Raw genomic sequence first — 10,207 nt, 5'->3', positions numbered from 1 at the left:
TTCTCCACTTTTATTCCTTTCTTCTTCTACTAATAATAAGGATCCTCTTTGTCCAAATATAGAGGATTCTTCTTCCTTTTCTTTTTCTCTTCTCTTTCATATGAGCAGGAACAAGGAAAAAGACACTCTTGTTGAAGCTGATCCTGAACTTGAAAGGACTCTGAAGAGAAAACTAAGAGAAGCTAAATTACAACAATCCAGAGATAACCTTTCTGAAATTTTCGAACAAGAGAAGGAGATGGCAGCCGAACCCAACAACAATAATGCAAGGAGAATGCTAGGTGATTTCACTAAACCAACGTCCAAATTTGATGGAAGAAGCATCTCCATTCCGGCCATTGGAGCAAACAATTTTGAGCTGAAACCTCAATTAGTTGCTCTAATACAACAGAGCTGCAAGTTTCATGGACTTCCATCTAAAGATCCTTATCAGTTTTTAACTGAGTTCTTGCAGATTTATGAGACTGTTAAGACAAATGGAGTAAATCCTGAAGTCTACAGGCTCATGCTTTTCCCTTTTGCTGTAAGAGATAGAGCTAGAACATGGTTGGACTCACAACCTAAAGATAGCCTGGACTCTTGGGATAAGTTGGTCACAGCCTTCTTGGATAAATTCTTTCCTCCTTAAAAGCTGAGCAAGCTTAGAGTGGATGTTTAGACCTTCAAACAAAAAGATGGTGAATCCCTCTATGAAGCTTGGGAAAGATACAAGCAGATGACCAAAAAGTGTCCTTCTGAATTGTTTTCAGAATGGACCATATTAGATATATTCTATTATGGTCTATTTGAGTTTTCCAAAATGTCATTAGACCATTTTGCAGGTGGATCCATTCACTTAAAGAAAACGCCTACAAAAGCTCAAGAACTTATTGACATGGTTGCAAATAACCAATTCATGTACACTTCTGAGAGGAACTCTGTGAATAATGGGATGCCTCAGAGGAAGGGAGTTCTTGAAATTGATGCTCTGAATGCCATATTGGCTCAGAACAAAGTGTTGACTCAGCAAGTCAACATGATTTCTCAAAGTCTGAATGGATGGCAAAATGCATCCAATAGTAATAAAGAGGCAGCTTCTGAAGAAGCTTATGATCCTGAGAACCCTGCAATAGCAAAGGTAAATTACATGGGTGAACCTTATGGAAACACCTATAATTCATCATGGAGAAATCATCTAAATTTCTCATGGAGGGATCAACAAAAGCCTCAACAAGGCTTCTGATGAGCGGATAATTTATACGCTTTTTGGCATTGTTTTTAGTATGTTTTTAGTATGTTTTAGTTAGTTTTTATTATATTTTGATTATTTTTTAGTTAAAATTCACTTTTCTGGACTTTACTATGAGTTTGTGTGTTTTTCTGTGATTTCAGGTATTTTCTAGCTGAAATTGAGGGACCTGAGCAAAAATCTGATTCAGAGGCTGAAAAGGACTCCAGATGCTGTTGGATTCTGACTTCCCTACACTCGAAGTGGATTTTCTGGAGCTATAGAAGCTCAATTGACGCGCTCTCAATTGCGTTGGAAAGTAGACATCCTGGGCTTTCCAGCAATGTTTAATAGTCCATACTTTGTATGAGTTTTGATGGCTCAAACCGGCGTTCTAAATCAGCTCAAGAATTCTGGCGTTTAACTACGGAACTGGCACAAGAATGGGAGTTAAACGCCCAAACTGGCACAAAAGCTGGCGTTTAACTCCAAGAAAAGTCTCTACACATGAAAGCTTCAATGCTCAGCCCAAGCACACACCAAGTGGGCCCGAAAGTGGATTTTTATGTCATTTACTCATCTTTGTAAACCCTAAGCTACTAGTTCTCTACAAATAGGACCTTTTGCTATTGTATTTTCATCTTGGTTCTTCTGGTTCCCTCTCTGGGGCCGAAGCCAATGATCACCTTGTTCTTATGTATTTTCAACGGTGGAGTTTCTACACACCATAGATTAAGGTGTGGAGCTCTGCTGTACCTCGAGTATTAATGCAATTACTATTGTTCTTCTATTCAATTCAGCTTATTCTTGTTCTAAGGTATTCATTTGCACCCAAGAACTTGATGAATGTGATGATTACGTGACACTCATCATCATCTTCACTTATGAACGCGTGCCTGACAACCACTTCCGTTCTACAAGCAAACAAGGCTTGAATGTTTATCTCTTGGATTCCATAATCGGAATCATCGTGGTATAAGCTAGAATTGATGGCGGCATTCAAGAGAATCCGGAAGGTCTAAACCTTGTCTGTGGTATTTTGAGTAGGATTCGAGGATTGAATGACTGTGACGAGCTTCAAACTCCTGAAGGCTGGGCGTTAGTGACAGACGCAAAAGAATCAATGGATTCTATTCCAACCTAATTGAGAACCGACAGATGATTAGCCGTGCTATGACAGAGCGTGTTGAACATTTTTACTGAGAGGACGGGATTGTAGCCACTGACAACGGTGATGCCCAACATACAGCTTTCCATGGAAAGGAGTAAGAAGGATTAGATGAAGACAGTAGGAAAGTAGAGAGACGAAAGGGACAGAGCATCTCCATACTCTTATCTGAAATTCTCACCAATAAATTACATAAGTATCTCTATCTTTATTTTATGCCTTATTCATAAATCATCTATAACCATTTGAATCTGCCTGACTGAGATTTACAAGATGACCATAGCTTGTTTCATACCAACAATCTCTGTGGGATCGACCCTTACTCGCGTAAGGTTTATTACTTGGACGACCCAGTGCACTTGCTGGTTAGTTGTGCCAAGTTGTGATAAAGAGTTGAGATTGCAATTGAGCGTACCATGTTGATTGCGCCATTGATGATCATAATTTCGTGCACCAAGTTTTTGGCGCCGTTGCCAGGTATATTTTGAGTTTGGACAACTGACGGTTCATCTTGTTGCTTAGATTAGGTATTTTTCTTCAGAGTTCTTGAGAATGAATTCTAGAGTTTCAAGGTGATGTTCTTATCATCACCAAAGCTGATTGATTTTCATCAATTTAGCTCTTGAATGTAATGTCCTGCTGAAGCTTGGCTAGCCTTGTCTAATCTTTTTAGACTGAAGCTTTAGACTAACATTGCATGATTCCTGGAATTCTCATTAAGAATTTTGATATCCTTATTTTCTTTTTCCACATAGTTTTCAAAAAAAATAAAAAAATACAAAATCATAAAAACCAAAAATATTGTATGTTTGAGTCTAGTGTTTCATTTTAAGTTTGGTGTCAATTGCATGTTTCTGTTCTTCTTGCATTGTTCATATGTCTTCATTGATCTTCAAGTTATTCTTGATGATTTACTTGCTCTGATCTTTAAATTCTCTTGTCTTGAGTGTTTTGTTGTTTCTCATATGCATTCTCAATTTGTTAGTGTCAGTAGTATACAATCTTCTAAGTTTAGTGTCTTGCATGCATTGTTTATTTGATCTTAGTTTCATTTTGAGTGTTCCTCATTATTAAAAATCCAAATTTTTTTTAATTTGTGTCTTTGCATAGTCAATAATACAGGGGAATTGAAGATTCAGAACATTCAGCAGAGGAATTACACAGAAAAAGCTGGACGTTCAAAACGCCCAGCGAGGAAGGAAAACTAGCGTTTAAACGCCAGCCAGGGTGCCTGGCTGGGCGTTTAACACCCAAAAGGGTAGCATTTTGGGCGTTAAACGCCATAATGTATACCATTCTGGGCGTTTAACGCCAGGATGGCACAAGAGGGAAGATTTTGTTTTTAATGCAATTTTTTTTCAAGTTTTCAAAATTTTTCAAAATCAAATCTTTTTCAAATCATATCTTCTCAATCATATCTTTTCAAAATTAATTTCTTTCCATTTTTCAAAAATACTTGCTAACAATTAATGATTTCATTCAACATTTCAAGTATGTTGCCATTTCTGTTGAGAAAGGTTTAATGTTTGAATCATATCTTTTCTTGTTAGCCAAGTCATTAATTTTAAAAATCAAATCTTTTTAATTGTTTTTCAATCATATCTCTTTAAAACCATAACTTTTCAATCATATCTTTTTAATCATATCTTTTTCAAAATAGTTTTCGATCATATCTTTTTGATTTCTAATTTCAAAATCTTTTTCAAAAATCACTTAATTTCTTTCCCAATCTTAGTTTTCGAAAATCAATTACCATTTTTCAAAATTTCTTTTACTTAATTCACTTTAATTTTCGAAAATTTCTTTCCCTCTTCTCACATCATTCTATTTATGGACTAACACTCCTCCTCAATGCACAATTCGAACACTATCTTTCTAAGTTCGAATTCTTCTACCTCTTCCTTCTATTTTTATTTTCCTCTGACACTTCAAGGAATCTCTATACTGTGACATAGAGGATTCCATATTTTCTTGTTTTCTTCTCTTTCATATGAGCAGGAGCAAAGACAAAAGCATTCTTGTTGAGGCTGACCCTGAACCTGAAAGGACCTTGAAGCAAAAGCTAAGAGAAGCTAAAGCACAACTCTTTGTAGAGGACCTAACAGAAATCTTCAAACAAGAAGAAGACATGGCAGCCGAAAACAACAACAATGCCAACAATGCAAGGAATGTGATGGGTGACTTTACTGTACCTACTCCCAACTTCTATGGGAGAAGCATCTCTATCCCTGCCATTGGAGCAAACAACTTTGAGCTTAAGCCTCAATTAATTTTCTCTAATGCAACAGAATTGCAAGTTCCATGGACTTCCATTGGAAGTTCATGCAAATCTGTGACACTGTCAAGACTAATGGGGTTGACCCTGAGGTCTACAGACTTATGATATTCCTTTTTGCTGTAAGAGACAGAGCTCGGATATGGTTGGACTCACAACCTAAAGAAAGCCTGAACTCTTGGGAAAAGCTAGTCAATGCCTTCTTGGCAAAGTTCTTTCCACCTCAAAAATTGAGTAAGCTTAGAGTGGAAGTCCAAACCATCAGACAGAAGGAAGGTAAATCCCTCTATAAAGCTTGGGAAAGATACAAACAATTGATCAGAAAGTGTCCCTCTGACATGCTTTCTGAATGGAGCATCATAGGTATCTTCTATGACGGTCTGTCTGAACTATCCAAGATGTCATTGGACAGCTCCGCTGGAGGATCTCTTCATCTGAAGAAGACGCCTGCAGAAGCTCAAGAACTCATTGAAATGGTTGCAAATAACCAATTCATATACACTTCTGAAAGGAATCCTGTGAACAATGGGACGAATCAGAAGAAAGGAGTTCTTGAGATTGATACTCTGAATGCCATATTGGCTCAGAACAAAATATTGACTCAGCAAGTCAATATGATTTCTCAAAGTCTGTCTAGAATGCAAGCTGCACCAGGCAGTACTAACGATGCTTCATCTGAAGAAGAAGCTTATGATCCTGAGAACCCTTCAATGGAAGAGGTGAATTACATGGGAGAACCCTATAGAAACACCTATAATCCTTCATGGAGAAATCATCCAAATCTCTCATGGAAGGATCAATAGAGACCTCAACAAGGTTTCAACAACAATAACGGTGGAAGAAACAGGTTTAGCAATGACAAGCCTTTTCCATCATCTTCTCAGCAACAGATAGAGAATTCTAAGCAGAGGCACTTTGACTTAGCAACCATGGTCTCTGATCTAATCAAAATCACTCAATGTTTCATGACTGAAATAAGGTCATCCATTAGAAACTTGGAGGCATAAGTGGGTCAGCTGAGTAAGAAAGTTATTGAACTCCCTCCTAGTACTTTTCCAAGCAATACAGAAGAGAATCCAAAAGGAGAGTGTAAGGTCATCAACATGGCCGAACTTGGAGAGGAGAAAGAGGCAGTGATCGCCACTGAGGAAGACTTCAATGGACGTCCACTGGCCTCCAATGAGTTCCCTAATGAGGAACCATGGGAATCTGAGGCTCACACTGAGACCATAGAGATTCCATTGGATTTACTTCTGCCATTCATGAGCTCTGATGAGTATTCTTCCTCTGAAGAGGACGAGGATGTCACTGAAGAGCAAGTTGCCAAGTACCTTGGAGCAATCATGAAGCTAAATGACAAGTTATTTGGTAATGAGACTTGGGAGGATGAACCCCCTTTGCTCACCAAAGAACTGGATGACTTGTCTAGGCAGAGATTACCTCAAAAGAGATAGGACCCTGGGAAGTTCTCAATACCTTATACAGTAGGCACCATGACCTTCAAGAAGGCTCTGTGTGACCTAGGGTCAAGCATAAACCTCATGCATCTCTCTATGATGGAGAAGATAGGGATCTTTGAGGTACAAGCTGCAAGAATCTCACTAGAGATGGCAGACAATTCAAGAAAACAAGCTTATGGACTTGTAGAGGATGTTCTGGTAAAAGTTGAAGACCATTACATCCCTGCTGATTTCATAGTCCTAGAGACTGGAAAGTGCATGCATGAATCCATCATCCTTGGCAGACCCTTCCTAACCACAGCAAAGGCTGTGATTGATGTTGACAGAGGAGAATTGATCGTTCAAGTGAATGAAGAATCCCTTGTGTTTAAGACTCAAGGATATCCCTCTGTAACCATGGAGAGGAAGCATGAAGAGCTTCTCTCAAAACAGAGTCAAATAGAGCCCCCACAGTTAAACTCTAAGTTTGGTGTTGGGAGGCCACAACCAAACTCTAAGTTTGGTATTGAACCCCCACATTCAAACTCTAAGTTTGGTGTTGGGAGGTTCCAACATTGCTCTGAGTATCTGTGAGGCTCCATGAGAGCCCACTGTCAAGCTACTGACATAAAAGAAGCGCTTGTTGGGAGGCAACCCAATGTTATATTTATCTATTTTCCTTTTGTTATTTTATGTTTTCTTTATGTTGATGATCATGTGAAATCACAAAATCAATTGAAAAAGCAAAACCAGAATGAAAAATAGAAAGAAAAATAGCACACCCTGGAGGAAAACTTGCTGGAATTTAAACGCCAGTAAGGGCAGCAAATGGGCGTTTAATGCCCAGACTGGCACCATTCTGGGCGTTTAACGCCAGAAAGGGGTACCAGACTGGCGTTAAACGCCAGGAAAGGGCAAGAAACTGGCGTTAAACGCCAGAAATGGGCACCAGCCCGGTGTTTAATGCCAGAATTGGCAGAAGGAGCATTTTTGCTCGCCACTTGGTGCAGGGATGAATTTTCCTTGACACCTCAGGATCTGTGGACCCCACAGGATCCCCACCTACCCCACCACTCTCTCTCTTCTTCACCCATTCACCAATCACCTCAACACCTCTTCCCCAAAAACCCCTCACCTATCAAATCCCACTATTCTCTTCACCACTCACATCCATCCTTCATAAAACCCCACCTACCTAACCATTCAAATTCAAACCACTTTCCCTCCCAAACCAACCTATAATGGCCGAACCATACACCCCTTCTCCACTCCTATATAAACCCATCTTCACTCCTTCATTCTCACACAACCTACACACTACTTCTCCCCTTTAGCCAAAACACAAAAGCCACCTCCATCTCCTCTATTTCTTCTTCTTCTACTCTCTTCTTCCTTCTTTTGCTCGAGGACGAGCAAACCTTCTAAGTTTGGTGTGGTAAAAGCATTGCTTTTTGTTTTTCCATAACCATTTATGGCATCTAAGGCCGGAGAAACCTCTAGAAAGAGGAAAGGGAAGGCAAAAGCTTCCACCTCCGAGTCATGAAAGATGGAGAGATTCATCTCAAGGGTGCATCAAGACCACTTCTATGAAGTTTTGGCAAAGAAGAAGGTGATCCCCGAGGTCCCTTTCAAACTCAAAAAGAGTGAATATCCGGAGGTCTGACATGAGATCCGAAGAAGAGGTTGGGAAGTTCTTACCAACCCCATTCAACAAGTTGGGATCTTAATGGTTCAAGAGTTCTATGCCAATGCATGGATCACCAAGAACCATGATCAAAGTGTGAACCCGGACCCAAAGAATTGGATTACAATGGTTCGGGGGAAATGCTTAGATTTTAGTCCGGAAAATGTAAGGTTGGCATTCAACTTGCCCATGATGCAAGGAGATGAACACCCCTACACTAGAAGGGTCAACTTTGATCAAAGTTTGACCAAGTCCTCATAGACATTTGTGAAAAGGGCGCTCAATGGAAGAGAGATCCAAGAGGGAAGCTGGTTCAACTGAGAAGGCATGACCTCAAGCCCGTGGCTAGAGGATGGTTGGAGTTTATCCAACGCTCAATCATTCCCACTAGCAACCGGCCCGAAGTTACTATAGACCGGGCTATCATGATTCATAGCATCATGATTGGGGAGGAAGTAGAAGTTCATGAGGTTATATCCCAAGAACTTTATAAGGTGGCAGACAAGTCCTCTACCTTGGCAAGGTTAGCCTTCCCTCATCTCATTTGTCACCTCTGTTATTCAGTTGGAATTGACATAGAGGGAGACACCCTCATTGATGAGGACAAGCCCATCACTAAGAAAATGATGGAGCAAACAAGATATCCCACTCATCGTGAAATCCCTGAGATGCCTCAAGGGATGCACTTTCCTCCACAAAACTATTGGGAGCAAATCAACACCTCCCTAGGAGAATTGAGTTCCAACATGGGACAACTAAGGATGGAGCACCAAGAACATTCCATCCTCCTCCATGAAATTAGAGAAGATTAAAGAATCATGAGAGAGGAGCAACAAAAGCAAGGAAGAGACATTGAGGAGCTCAAGCACTCCATAAGATCTTCAAGAGGAAGAATAAGCTGCCATCACTAAGGTGGACCCGTTCTTTAACTTCCTTGTTCTTTATTTTCCTGTTTTTTCGAATTTTTATGCTTATGTTTATCTATGTTTGTGTCTTATGATCATTAGTGTCTTAGTGTCTATGCCTTAAAGTTATGAATGTCCTATGAATCCATCACCTTTCTTAAATGAAAAATGTTCTTAATTGAAAAAGAGAAGAATTGCATGAATTTCGGATTTTATAACAGATTAATTATTTTGATGTGGTGGCAATACTTTGACTTCTGAATGTATGCTTGAACAGTGCATATGTCTTTTGAATTTGTTGTTCATGAATGTTGGCTCTTGAAAGAATGATGAAAAAGGAGACATGTTACTGAGGATCTGAAAAATCATAAAAAATGATTCTTGAAGCAAGAAAAAGTAGTGAATACAAAAAAAAGTTGTGATCCAAGGCAAAGAGAGTGTGCTTAAGAACCCTGGACACCTCTAATTGGGGACTCTAGCAAAGCTGAGTCACAATCTGAAAAGGTTCACCCAGTTATGTGTCTGTGGCATGTATGTATCCGGTGGTAATACTGGAAGACAGAGTGCTTTGGGCCACGGCCAAGACTCATAAAGTAGCTATGTTCAAGAATCATCATACTTAACTAGGAGAATCAATAACACTATCTAGATTCTTAGTTCCTATAGAAGCCAATCATTCTGAATTTCAAAGGATAAAGTGAGATGCCAAAACTGTTCAGAGGCAAAAAGCTAAAGCCCTGCTCATCTAATTAATACTGATCTTCATAGATGTTTTTGGAATTCATTGTATATTCTCTTCGTTTTATCTTATCTGATTTTTAGTTGCTTGGGGACAAGCAACAATTTAAGTTTGGTGTTGTGATGAGCAGATAATTTATACGATTTTTGGCATTGTTTTTAGTATGTTTTTAGTATGTTTTAGTTAGTTTTTATTATATTTTTATTAGTTTTTAGTTAAAATTCACTTTTCTGGACTTTACTATGAGTTTGTGTATTTTTCTGTGATTTCAGGTATTTTCTGGCTGAAATTGAGGGACCTGAGCAAAAATCTGATTCAGAGGCTGAAAAGGACTACAAATGTTGTTGGATTTTGACTTCCCTGCACTCGAAGTACGTTTTCTGGAGCTACATAAGCCCAATTGGCGCGCTCTTAATTGCGTTGGAAAGTAGACATCCTGGGCTTTCCAGCAATGTGTAATAGTCCATACTTTGCCCGAGTTTTGATTGCCCAAACTGGCGTTCCAAATCAGCTCAAGAATTCTGGCGTTTAACGCCGAAACTGGCACAAGAATGGGAGTTAAACGCCCAAACTGGCACAAAAGCTGGCGTTTAACTCCAAGAAAGGTCTCTACACATGAAAGCTTCAATACTCAGCCCAAGCACACACCAAGTGGGCCCGAAAGTGGATTTTTATGTCATTTACTCATCTTTGTAAACCCTAAGCTACTAGTTCTCTACAAATAGGACCTTTTGCTATTGTATTTTCATGTTGGTTCTTCTGGTTCCCTCTCTGGGGCCGAAGCCAATGA

General features: G+C 39.4%; 1 non-coding gene across 1 annotated transcript; it reads right to left on the bottom strand.

Annotated features, from left to right (window-relative positions):
• Positions 1-637: 637 nt before the first annotated feature.
• Positions 638-745, bottom strand: LOC112793640 (small nucleolar RNA R71). The gene has a single exon (XR_003198342.1). It is a non-coding gene; the product is annotated as a small nucleolar RNA R71 (small nucleolar RNA).
• Positions 746-10,207: the final 9,462 nt, after the last annotated feature.

The sequence above is a fragment of the Arachis hypogaea genome, chromosome 3 (assembly GCF_003086295.3).
Source record: "Arachis hypogaea cultivar Tifrunner chromosome 3, arahy.Tifrunner.gnm2.J5K5, whole genome shotgun sequence".
NCBI classification, from domain to species: Eukaryota; Viridiplantae; Streptophyta; class Magnoliopsida; order Fabales; family Fabaceae; genus Arachis; species Arachis hypogaea.
Note: the sequence above shows the minus strand (reverse complement) of the source record. Positions and strands in the feature narration are given on the sequence as shown.